This window comes from Trachemys scripta, chromosome 3 (assembly GCF_013100865.1).
Source record: "Trachemys scripta elegans isolate TJP31775 chromosome 3, CAS_Tse_1.0, whole genome shotgun sequence".
Lineage (NCBI taxonomy): Eukaryota > Metazoa > Chordata > Testudines > Emydidae > Trachemys > Trachemys scripta.
In genome coordinates, this window is record NC_048300.1 from 94020647 (window position 1) to 94033818 (window position 13172).

At 43.8% G+C, this 13172-nt stretch overlaps 1 protein-coding gene across 1 annotated transcript in view; it reads right to left on the reverse strand.

Moving 5' to 3' along the window:
• IYD (iodotyrosine deiodinase) overlaps positions 1-13172 on the reverse strand; it is a 29312-nt gene that overhangs the window by 15739 nt on the left and 401 nt on the right. The gene's annotated exons all lie outside the window — the stretch shown is intronic.

Below are 13172 nucleotides of genomic sequence, written 5' to 3' on the forward strand. Positions count from 1 at the left end.
CAATAATCACCATAATATGTTTTAACCTAAATTTGTACCTGTACCTCACTGGAGAACCAGAATTCATAACTGCCAGATGACAGACAGCATTAATCTCCAGCACTAGTTGTAAAATCCACTGAATAAAGAGGCTGTTTAAAACAAATGACCAGGAGCATTCTAATCATGCTATAGCCATTGACTCCTTGTGTGACCCATCATCAAGTCATGACCTGTTGTGCTTCAGTCAATGCATCCAGAAAACTGGGTTAAAGAATAAGACCTTGCTGTGAAAGAGATGCTACATTACAGCTAAGATTCAGCTAAATGAACAAAAATAAAATGTGAGTGCCACATGTTTTTTCCCCAAAGCATACCCCTAAAAGGTCATTCAAATTAACAAAGTCAAGAAAGGGCTCATTACAAACACGTGAAATTTCCTTTTGGGGCTGAATGCCAGCCTCTCTCCATGGTCAGTCACATACTAAAGGTGCTATAATGCAGAGCTCAGTTCAAATGTGACTTTGTGGTTAAGGTCTATGGTTTCACAATGCTTTGTCTGTGTGACATCATTGGGAGAGGGGAAAGAGAGGCATCTACACTTGTGACAAACCCATATTAAACTGGAGATAAAACATTACTTTAAAATGCTTCCTGCTAACATGCATTAACACACAGCTGGCCTGACTCTCTACTCACATCTGTTTACACAGACATAACTTTATTGACTTCTTCAGTGAATTTATTCCTAATTTGCACTTGTAGGTGAGAGGAGGATCAGGTCCAGTTTGTTTGACTGATGGGAACTAATCATATCAATTTTAGCCTGGGCCTGTCCCAAATCAGCCAAGCAAACTGTGCTTAAAGAGTGTTAATAACAATTCCACTAACTTGGGCCTTGTCTACACTACGAGAGTAGTTCGATTTTACTTAAATCGAATATTTGGAATCGATATTGCAAAGTCGAACGTGTGTGTCCACACTAAGGACAGTAATTCGACTTTGTGAGTCCACACTAACGGGGAAAGCGTCGACATTGGAAGCGGTGCACTGTGGGCAGCTATCCCACAGTTCCCGCAGTCCCCGCTGCCCATTGGAATTCTGGGTCGAGCCACCAATGCCTTCTGGGTAAAAAAATGTGTCGAGGGTGCTTTTGGGTAACTGTCGTCATCCATCCATCACTCACTCCCGCCCTCCCTCCCTCCCTGAAAGCGCCGGCGGGAAATCATTTCGCGCACTTTTCAAGTCATTGACAGCGCGGACGCCACAGCACTGTGAGCATGGAGCCCGCTGCAACCATCGCTGCAGTTGTGGCCGCTCTCAACGCCTCGCAGCTTATCATACAGGTTGCCCTGAGGCAGATGCAGAAAAGTCAGGCGAGGAGGCTACGTCAACGCGGTGATGGCCTGAAGTCTGAGAGTAGCACAGACCTCTCAGAAAGCAGGGGACCCAGCGCCGAGGACATCACGGTGGCAATGGGTCATGTTGATGCCGTGGAACGGCGATTCTGGGCACGGGAAACAAGCACTGAGTGGTGGGACCGCATAGTGCTGCAGGTCTGGGATGAATCACAGTGGCTGCGAAACTTCCGCATGCGGAAGGGAACTTTCCTTGAACTTTGTGAGTTGCTGTCCCCTGCCCTGAAGCGCAATGACACCCGGATGCGACCAGCCCTGACTGTCCAGAAGCGAGTGGCCATAGCCCTCTGGAAGCTTGCAACGCCTGACTGCTACCGGTCAGTCGCGAGCCAGTTTGGGGTGGGCAAATCTACCGTGGGGGTTGTTGTGATGCAAGTAGCCAAGGCAATCGTTGATGTACTGCTGCCAAAGGTAGTGACCCTGGGAAACTTGGAGGCGATCATAGATGGCTTCGCAGCGATGGGATTCCCAAACTGCGGTGGGGCCATAGATGGAACTCACATCCCTATCCTGGCACCGGACCACCAGGCCAGCCAGTACATTAACAGAAAGGGCTACTTTTCCATGGTGCTGCAAGCACTGGTGGACCACAGGGGACGTTTTACCAACATCTACGTGGGATGGCCGGGCAAGGTTCATGACGCTCGTGTTTTCAGGAACTCTGGTCTGTTTAGACGGCTGCAGCAAGGTATTTACTTCCCGGACCACAAAATAACTGTTGGGGATGTGGAGATGCCTATAGTCATCCTCGGGGACCCAGCCTACCCGCTAATGCCCTGGCTCATGAAGCCCTATACAGGTGCCCTGGACACTGAAAAAGAACTCTTCAACTACCGGCTGAGCAAGTGCAGAATGGTGGTGGAGTGTGCTTTTGGACGTCTCAAGGGGAGATGGAGAAGCTTGCTGACTCGCTGTGATCTCAGCGAAACCAATATCCCCATTGTTATAGCAGCTTGCTGTGTGCTCCACAATCTCTGTGAGAGCAAGGGGGAGACCTTTATGGCGGGGTGGGAGGTTGAGGAAATTAGCCTGGCTGCTGATTACTCACAGCCAGACAGCCGGGCGATTAGAAGAGACCAGCGGGAAGCGCTGTGCATCCGGGAGGCTTTGAAAGCAAAGTTCCTGAGTGAGCAGGGTAACCTGTGACTTTCTAATTTTGTGTACAGAGAAGCCTTCACCCCACTTCCAACACACGTTTCAAAATAAAAATAGTTCAACTTTGTTAAAGCACACCGTTTTCTTTAATACTGTTTTCGCGGGAATTTTTAAAAACTGGGACGCAGACTGTGGTGCGGAGCGGGTGTAGTGTAGTCGCGCGAATGCAGCTTCTAAACTCAAGGACTGACAGGCTCCGCTGCGGTGGGATGGTTCTTTCAACGGAGCCTGTCACCCCTCCTGATAGGGACTGTGTGTATGGGGGGTCTATGTGACTTTGTGGCAGGGGGGGGACGGTTACAGATCCCCTGCTGTGTGGCTCTGTGATCCTGCCTAAGGACCGCCGCTTAAGATCTCTAACTGCCCTCCCCTGCCACAAAGTCACAGAGCAACCCACCCCCCACCACATAACATGAAAAGAACCTCCCAGACTAACCAGGGTAAGTAGTCACTGCATCACTGCACTATGTATGTGCCTTGCTGCTGTGCCTGCCCCCGACTATGTACCCTGCCAAAGGTGACTGTCCTGTCCAATTACCAACCCCCTTTCCCCCCCTCCTCCAAAAGAACATGATGGAAACAGTAGTTAACAGAAACATATTTTTTATTATCAACTACACATGGGACTGGGAAGTGAAACTTGGACGGGGGCTTGTGTCAGGCGGGAAGGAAAGTACTTGTCAAACTTTGGGGAATGAGAGCCTTCTGCTGCTCGAGCTCTCTGCAGGGGTAGAGTGAGAGTTAGCAGGGACTCTGCCGCCTCTCCTTCTGTGCACTTTGGGTGAAGGGAGTATGGGACTTGGTGGCGGGGGAGGGCGGTTAGAGATGGACTGCAGCGGGGCTCTGTCCTCCTGCCTCCGTTCCTGCAGAACATCCACAAGGCGCCGGAGCGTGTCCGTTTGCTCCCTCAGTAGTCCAAGCAGGGTTTGAGTCGCCTGCTGGTCTTCCTGACGCCACCTCTCCTCCCGATCCATGTTTGCTTGGTGCATTCGGGTCAAGTTTTCCCGCCACTGGGTCTGCTGTGCTGCCTGGGCTCGGGAGCAGGCTATAAGCTCTGAGAACATGTCCTCCCGTGTCCTCTTCTTCTTATGCCTAATCCTCCCTAGCCTCTGGGAGTGTGATGACAGGCTAGGTTGTGAGACAGTCGCAGATGGGGCTGTGGGAATGGGAAAAAGGGAGTGAATTCCTCAGAAAGCTAAATGTACTTGTGAACAAAGAACATAGTCTTTCTCTGTGAACAGGACCATGCACAGCACCTATCACATGCGCACTCAGCACAAGGTCGAATTCTCGGCCTTCGCATTCAGTGTCTGGGGTTTTGCAGAGCACTTTCGAGAACCCTGTCAGGACAACGGAATTGCTCTTGCACGCAGACATGGTAAGCCGTAGATTCGTGGCAGCTTAAAACTTTAATATTAGCAATGGCCTCATTTCACATTGAAATCAATGTCGGTCCCTGCTGCCAGCAATCCGGCAAGCAGGAAGTCTGCTCCTGTCCCACACCCTCGCGGCTGTCCCCGGGAACGATCCCTTTCGGCTGACCCTCTCCCGCCTCCACCGCGTGGCTGCAAACCAGCGGTTACAGTTCTGTAAAGGAACGGTAAAGCAGTCCCAACACTAACATTCCCCTACCTCATTCAAAGCAGGTCGTCATGAGCGACATCACCCTCATGAGGATCTCTGAGAGCGACAGACAGAGAATGCTCCGGGAAAGCCTTCAAAGACCAGGGCCGTATGCCGCCATGCTGTGCCAAGCAATGATTCCGGAGTACTTGCTAGTCTCGTGGCGCGGCAACGTGTCCTACAACGGAGGACCCAATAAGGCCGCTCTCCCCAAGAACCTAATGCAGCGGATTTCAAATTACCTGCAGGAGAGCTTCCTTGAGATGTCCCCGGAGGATTTCTGCTCCATCCCCGGACATATAGACCGCATCTTACTGTAGCTGCAGTAGCAGGGACTAAACAGTAGAGCGGCTTGGGCAGGACAATCATGCAAAACCGGACATTGCTAGATTTTTTTCAAATAGTTGCACTGCCCATGACTGAACCGTTAAGTTAATCAAACTAATCATGAGAAACCCATTTTTTAAATTGTTAATAATCATGTTCTGTTACAAATAAATGTTTAGATGTTTACAACACTTACTGGATGATCCTTCACCAGATTCTGTGTCCGGGGTAACGGCTGGGGAGGGTTGGTAGGGGATCTCTGTAAGGGTGATGAAGAGATCCTGGCTGTCGGGGAAATCAGCGTTGTGAGCGCTGTCGACTGCCTCGTCCTCCTCATCTCCTTCCTCATCTTCCCCGTCCGCTAACATGTCCGAGGATCCGGCCGTGGACACTATCCCATCCTCAGAGTCCACAGTCAGTGGTGGGGTAGTGGTGGCGGCCGCACCGAGGATGGAATGCAGTGCCTCGTAGAAACGGGATGTCTGGGGATGGGATCCGGAGCGTCCGTTTGCCTCTTTGGTCTTCTGGTAGCCTTGCCTCAGCTCCTTGATTTTCACGCGGCACTGCGTTACATCCCGGCTGTATCCTCTCTCTGCCATGTCTTTAGAGATCTTCTCATAGATCTTTGCATTCCGTCTTTTGGATCGCAGCTCGGAAAGCACGGACTCATCGCCCCACACAGCGATGAGATCCAAGACTTCCCGATCAGTCCATGCTGGGGCCCTCTTTCTATTCTGAGATTGCACTGCCATCAGTGCTGGAGAGCTCTGCATCGTTGCCAGTGCTGCTGAGCTCGCCACGATGTCCAGACAGGAAATGAGATTCAAACTGGCCAGACAGGAAAAGGAATTCCAATTCAAATTTTCCCGGGGCTTTTCCTGTGTGGCAGTTCAGAACATCCGAGCTCTTACTGCTGTCCAGAGCGTCAACAGAGTGGTGCACTGTGGGATAGCTCCTGGAGCTATTAGCGTCGATTTCCATCCACACCTAGCCTAATTCGACATGGCCATGTCGAATTTAGCGCTACTCCCCTCGTCGGGGAGGAGTACAGAAGTCGAATTAAAGAGACCTCTATGTCGAACTAAATACCTTCGCGGTGTGGACGGGTGCAGGGTTAATTCGATGTAACGGCGCTAACTTCGACATAAACGTCTAGTGTAGACCAGGCCTTTTAGTCTCATCCCTAATGGATCCAGAAAGTAGAAAGTGTGACTTTAAAAAAAAAATTGGAATTTTTAACAAATGATGTTTTTTCTAAGCTGAACAAAAACACAGAAAAGAAGACACAGTGGTAATTTTCTTATAATGTTTTTCTGTGTGCATGACTGAGTACATCAGTTCATGTATTGCCGGCCTCTACCTCTTTCCCGTTCTTAAAACCTAAAAACTATTCTTACGTTTCACTGAAATCTTGCCTTTTTCCCCCCCCCCCCATAAGATGAGATTTTTGTTGGCTTGGAGATCCATTCCTCCCCTTCGACATTCCTCAAGCATATGAGTTCTTAGGATAAAACTTGTTTTATTTTTTTTCAACTATTAAATTTAGTGAAACCCATTTAGCCTTTTCATAATGGACATTCAATAATACATCATCTGCCAAGATAGAGAGTTGAAAAAATTGGAATATTTTCTTCTATGATCTTATTGATTGTCATTTGGCTATTATTCCAAAATAAAGGGGATATTACACAGTCCCAAGAGGATAGCTGTATGGTCTTGAACAGGTTCAAACAAAAATTATCTCTCAATTTTAATCTATGCTTTTTTGGGGGGGACCCCATACAATGTATTTGCTCATTCTATAAACAGGTTTAAAAATGTTTCCAAGGATGGCTTAGCAGGTGGGAGGCATTGCAGCCTATCCAATTTCATACTTAGAATCCAAAAAGATTCTGGACTTTAGACCATATGGATTTCATTCTACATAAAAAGAAATCATTGCAGTATTTGTCCCTTGTAACCTTTCATTTTTGTTTACCATGTGCATACACTGTTTGCAAGGAGCTGGCACAGGGACAAGAGTAAGAAGTAATAGACTAACATTTTTGCTGGAACATTACTGATCTCCAACATGAAAAAGAAAACCTGTATGTCAAGGAGAATGCATATCCTTCCAAGGTAGCTATTATGCATCTTATGCAAACTGTGTTATAGGGGAGCTGAGAGCAACCCCGATATTTAGGTGGCCTAACACTTTCCATTTTAAAGGATCCTGATGACTTTTGCTTCAAAAGCTCTCACATCTCCAGTGTTTGGAGCATGTCTTGACTCTTCTTTGTCCCATGAAATTCCCTTCAGCTTTTGCTGAGTTACAAACTGTTAAAAAATGGTGATTTTCTTTCTCTCACTTTTCATTCCTCAGGAATATGTTGGCAGCATGCCAAAATACTAACTAATACAAACATTGTAAAGTTGGGCTGATGTCACCACCAAAGTAGCAGCAGGAGCACCACACACTGGGCTGTGAAACTTGGGAGATGGTGGGGGAGGGTGGGGGGAGAGGCGGAAGGAGAGGAGAGGAGAGAAGAGATGGGCAGGGCTGAGGGCTCCCTTTCCTCCTTGGACCTGGCACACAAGAAATTGGGTTTACATGACACCATTGTGGAACCATCTTCTGGTAACCCCGACCCAAAGCACTTCATAAAAACAATATGTAATCAGTCCACAGAGACATAAAATGACAGCAGTTAAGGACGCCACTGTGAATCAGATTTCAGCACACCGCTGCTTCTAACTGACCAGTGTCCTTTGCTGTCTCCATATCTGATCAACTGCACATTCGCATCTTTAGCATACCCCTGGTACTTCTGTAAAAGAAATCAGTTATCCTGATCAGACACATTCCCAAAACTAAAAGGGCCAAATTCTGCCCTCATTTACATGTGCTACACACAACTCCTAATGAAGTCAATGGGAGTTGTGCACATATCTGAAGACAGAATTTGGCTCACAATTGATATTTGGTTTCAAACTCTGTGTGTCAGACTGGTGGATTTGTGGAAGTAACAAGACAGACTGTATTGATTCCTAATACTACATCTAAAGCAACATAGAGACATTGACATCATTCCTATCAATTTGGCAGTAGTGAGTTTTTGTAAAATGAAAGGTGTTTGGAGAGAATACCCTGACATATCCAAATGAAGAGGGCTCTAGAAAATGGTAGGCCCCATTCTCTCTCATTAGTTACCTCCTTACAGTGAGGGTTAGTTGGCATTCAGAATTAAAGAAACCTCATCCATGAAATGTACTGCACTTTCAAATAGGCCAATTGTTGGAGGAGACCCACTGGTCTGACCTTGGCTCCTAAGCAGATCAATGAACAGAATGCCCTGCTTTGTCAGCACTCTTTGTAAACCTATTGCAAAACCAGTAAAAAAAATGGGATAACTACTCTAATGTGTAAGATATTACAAGGCACAAACACAGCCATTAATAAAAGAGGTGTGTCAAATGATGTGGAATTAATGTGAACATTTTGTATTCTTCATATGCTGAAGTTTATTACTGTATAATTCACAACAGCTAATATCATAATATTAAGAGGCGATGTACTGACATGAAGAGACAACCTCTGAACACTACCATCCTCATGGGAGCAGACGCAGCATTTGAGAGGTGGAGAGATTCCTTTTTAGAGGTCTTATAAATTACACTGTATACATGCATTACACTTTTAGAAGAAATGGTAAGTGCATTTAATGAGAGTATATTGCCAGGCTCAGGCTTCACTAAAATAGGACCTTCTATATAACTGTAGCACACCCTTGCCAGTGCTAATTATCTCAGTGGATGATTCTTAGGGCAACCAGGGTAAGAACAGCTCACCTTGTTTTGAATGATCCTTGTCTGTTACTGTAAATTGGCTTTATGTGCATCTTTACAAATCAATTTCACTTGCTTACTTTCCATTATCACAAATCTCCACTGATCTTAACATCTGCTCCAGAAAGAGACTTGCATTTCTTCCCAACTTGTGGAATTCAGTGGAATATGGCAACAATTAACTGGGAAAGATTATGAAGAGACAAGGTGGGCAAGGTAATATCTTTTATTAGACCAACTTTTGTTGGTCAGAGAGACAAATGTTCGAGTTTACACAAAGCTCTTCTTCAGGCCTGAAGAAGATATTACCTCCTCCATCTTGTCTCTCTAATATCCTGGGACCAACACACCCACAACAACACTGCGTACAAAGATTATGAAGACATTTCAGACGTGATCTGTATATTAAGATCCTGGACTTTTAACAGTTAATGGTGGACTCACTAGTCTGACTGAACTTTTCTCAGCAACAGTCTAGATCTGAATGGAATAACTGTATAAATCTCAAGGAGTTGGAGGCAAAGCATTTTGGCCCAGATTTTTAAAGGTATTTAGTAGTTGTAACACCTAACTGATTTAGGAGGCTAAATCTCATTTTCAAAAAGGATTTAGACACTTGGGAGCCTAAATCTCATTGATTGGCAATTGGATTTAGGCTCAAAAGTGTCTAAATCCCTTTTGAAAATGAGATTTAGTCTCCTAAATCAGTTAGGAGTTGAAACACTCTGTGCAGCAATGTCTAAATACCTTAAAAAATCTGGGCTTTTGTTACTATGTACTGCAGTTATGAAATTCACCGTTTATTGGTATAAGAGGTGCTCAGTCTCTTTCACTGTTCATGGCAAGATTAAAGAAACATGTTTACCATAGCTTTCAACAATACTGAAGTGCTTATAGTCCTATTTTGGTAACAGTACAGTGCCTTGGAACATGGCTGTGACGGATGCAAATAGCCATTGTAGATCTACAGAAGAAGAAAATCTCACATGCCGGGCCACATAAATGAGGAAATTTCTAGGGGGATAGAAATAGAAGAGCAAACAGATCTGCTGTGCTGACATTCGTGACACTAAAGGAATGTACTGTATGCCTTCCACTTAGCAAATGATTGGTATTCGGACAGCTCCAAGCAATATTCTCCTCTTAAGCCGGAGAAAGAACAACAAAAAAAAGCTCTGTAGCATCTAACCTTTTCACGCTCTGCAATTTAATTCCATTAAGCAGCTCTGGTGAGTCCAGCCAAGCAGTAAAACTAACTGTACCTAGTGTGTTACTGCTCAAAGGTATGTCATTTTCAGAGCATTGCACCATTTTTAGGCTCGCTGACTGGCTGGCTGGTTAAGCAAGTGTTAGTGCTAGCCTAATGGATATAAAGAATGTCATTTGATTCTTATGGCGTGCTGATTCAATAAAATCATTACCTACGTGTGGTTTGCTTTATGTCCAGACAACTTACCCCCAGTTGGTTAAAAAAGTGAGAGTCATGGTCCAGTATAGACCAAGCTTGGACTGTATTGAACTGTATGGCCCCACATCTATTTTACTTCTTGGTTCACAGAAGAAGACAGTCTCCTTCTTCTGCCTTGCTGTGTACTAGATAGCAGCTGTCACTTGTCCATCAAACTAGCACAATACTATTTTCCCTTCTTCCTTTTTCAACAAGTGTGGTCTCTTGCTCATAACACAGTAAAGCAGCCTCAGTGGGGTTGGGTAGCTTCTTCCAAGAACAAGGAAGAAAAATGAAACTTATGGCTTGTCTACACAAGGATGCTCAGGAAAGTTTATCCGAATTAACTAACGTGATTTTTAAAGTGGATTAGTTAAACTGCATTAAACCTCCGTGTGCACTCTCTTGTTCAGAATTAAAATGGCCTTAATTTGATTTAGTTTAATCTCTTAGACAATAAACAAGCAATAATTGTAATTAGGAAAACAGAGTTATTGTAATCATATTTTTTCACACAAAGTGGGGATAGTGATTCGAGATGCCCTCTGGCTGCAAAATTGTAACATCTTATTGTCTTTCTATACCTAAGTTGGTATTTGCACCAAAATTCACTCCCATCTGCTGGCTTTTGGTCGGTGTGAACTGGATAGGAGATCTCAAGCCAGTTGCTAGTGAACAGGGGTCCGTGCCACAGAAAACACCAGACATCTCTCTCGGAGAGTTGAGGGTTTGTAGCAGATAAATCAAAAATATTCCAGCCGGTTTAAAAAAATCATAAAATAAAATACGCTGTGTTCTACCTCACTAGGAAAATTAAGACCTGTAATTCACAACCAGTACAATGACAGACAGGGCCCACCCTGGGCAGTGGGGAAGGTAACACTTGAGTCCTGTTTGTACTACAGCCTCCTTCATTGCTACACTGGTAGAGAATTGCTGGTCTGTTTTCTCAGTGCACTTTTACACCAAGCTGCTTCTCAAATATGGTTGTACAAGAAGCAGAATTAATTTTTTTCAAAACTGAAAGACTTTAATTTTCCAAGTCCCTTATCTTAGACCTGGTCTCTGCTTGGAAGTTTTACCAGCATAACAATTTTGGTTAGAGGTGGGATTTATTTTTACAATAAATAGTTGTAGGCCAGGTCTACACTATGATTTTGTTGGCATAGCTATGTTGGTCAGAAGTCTGAAATAACCCACACCCCATAGCCAACACAGGTAACCAGCACAGCCCCCAGTGTAGTTGCAGCTATGTCGATGAAAGAAAGCTTCTGTCAGCTTAGCTAGCGTCATTTCAGGAGGTGGTGTTATTATGCTGACAGAACTCCTGTCAGCATAAGCTGCATCTACATGAGGGGGCTCTGCCAGTATTGCTATATCAGCATAGCTATACCAGCAAAGCATTTGCAATGTAGGCAGGGCACTAGTGTGAAAGCAGCTATACAGATATAAGGCACTTTTATACTGATACAATTGCATCCACGCTAGGGAGTTTGTACTGCTTTAACTATACCAGTATAGTTATAGCAGGACAATTTCTAGTGTTGACATCTTAAAACTACATGGTTCCATTCAACTGAAACTTTCCACAGAACAACTTCTCCTCTAACTACGGGTCAAACATGAGACATTTCAGGTAGAAATGACCCTAAGAAAGTGAGTGAAGCTATTTAAATAAAATATAGTTTATAATGGAAACTCTGTTAATAACCACGGACTCTGTTCCTGCACCCACTGAAGTCAATGAAATTTTTACTACAGATTTCAAAGGGAGTATGATCTGGCCTTTAATTAAGGCATTACTAGCTCAATAAATCACTACAGGGAGGGCCATATTCTGATCTCAGTTGTACATAAGTCTTTGGGATATCCTTTGTGAAGCAGAGCAGAATTTGCTCAGACCATGTTGCAGCTTTGCTCTTTTAACTTCTCTAGAGATAAAAAGAGGTGCTTGCTTTGCAGAGACGTTGGACTTTAAGCCTCACAGCACATGGAGGAGGGATTATTGCTTGTTGTTCAAAAGTGAAAAAATCCTACTGTACCGGGGGGATGTTTCTTGTGTTATAGTTACAGTAAATGGAGGAAGATTGTCTAAAAATCTCTTTTTCTAACAGGAAAAAAATATCTGTTTGCATATAAAAGTTAAATTTAATTTGACTGTGAATATTTTGAACAAAATTTTAAGTTGGCCCATTTTAAGTGACTGGCATTTAAAAAAAAGAAAAAAGAAGCATATAAAAGTGTAAAAGAAAAAATGTAAAACATTTTAAATATGACCCTTTGGCACTAAGGTCCCTTTTGAAGAACTTAAATCTTTTTTCCTTGTTTAGAAAATGTATGTTTTAAACTGATGGAGACATTCATAGTCAAAGTGCCACACTGAGAATTCACAGATCATCACTTTAATTAGCCATAGGGATTTTAATTTGCCACAGTTTAATTAGAAAATTCAAGCATAACGTGATAAAGGGAGAGGACTTTGTTAATTTTGTAGGGCATTAGTTTTTACATTGTGTAAGGAGGGTATGGTAGATGAAGTGACTATTGTAAAAAGTTATAGATAATTTAGTGTCAACAACTTAATGAGGTTCCATTATTGAGATTTTGGATATACATACTAGTAAATGAAACTTGAAAAGGCTTGTGAAATAGATAGATAATGTTTATTAGCAACAGACAGAGGAGCAGAAAACTGGTTGAAGTTTGAAGAGTTAGAGACGTGCTCTGGGAGAGCATGTATCATTATGAGATAAAAACCTAAATATAAAACTTTAAAACCACAGTGGCTGAAACAGTTGTTTACATTAAATGAGAGTTTTTAGAAGAGCTCTACAAATTACAGGGGGGGAAATCTGCAACATTAGTTTAAGAAGAAACAGAGAACTTAGAAAGTATATTCAAAGAGTAAAAAGGAGGAATTGTACATTTTGTGCACATACACACTTATGTACCAATTCTGCATCAGGATCTACTAGCATAGGCCAGGGACGCCAAATAAGTATGGAGGCCTTGGCTAGCAGTTCCCAGTACAAAATCAATGCCACATTTTTGGGTTCAAATTCTCTGCCTACCTATTTCTTGAAAAATCTGACCCTCAGCGTACTTCCAAGCAGATCCCAGTCCTACATTCCTAACATAATGAGAGGCAATTTCCTCTTCTTTAGCCCCCCACCCCACAATTTTTTTTTCTACAGGAGCAGGCAATCTGACCCGCAATCAATTACTTTATTTACGCTAATCATGTTGCCCACTACTTCCTACTTTGGGATGGTCTGACTTGTTCTGCCAGAGGTAGAATTTGTGATCTCTGTACTATTGAAAGTACTACAGTGCATTGTAGCTGCAAAGCTGTGTGCACAGACTAACTCTATGGGATCATATCTCCCTTTCATCATACC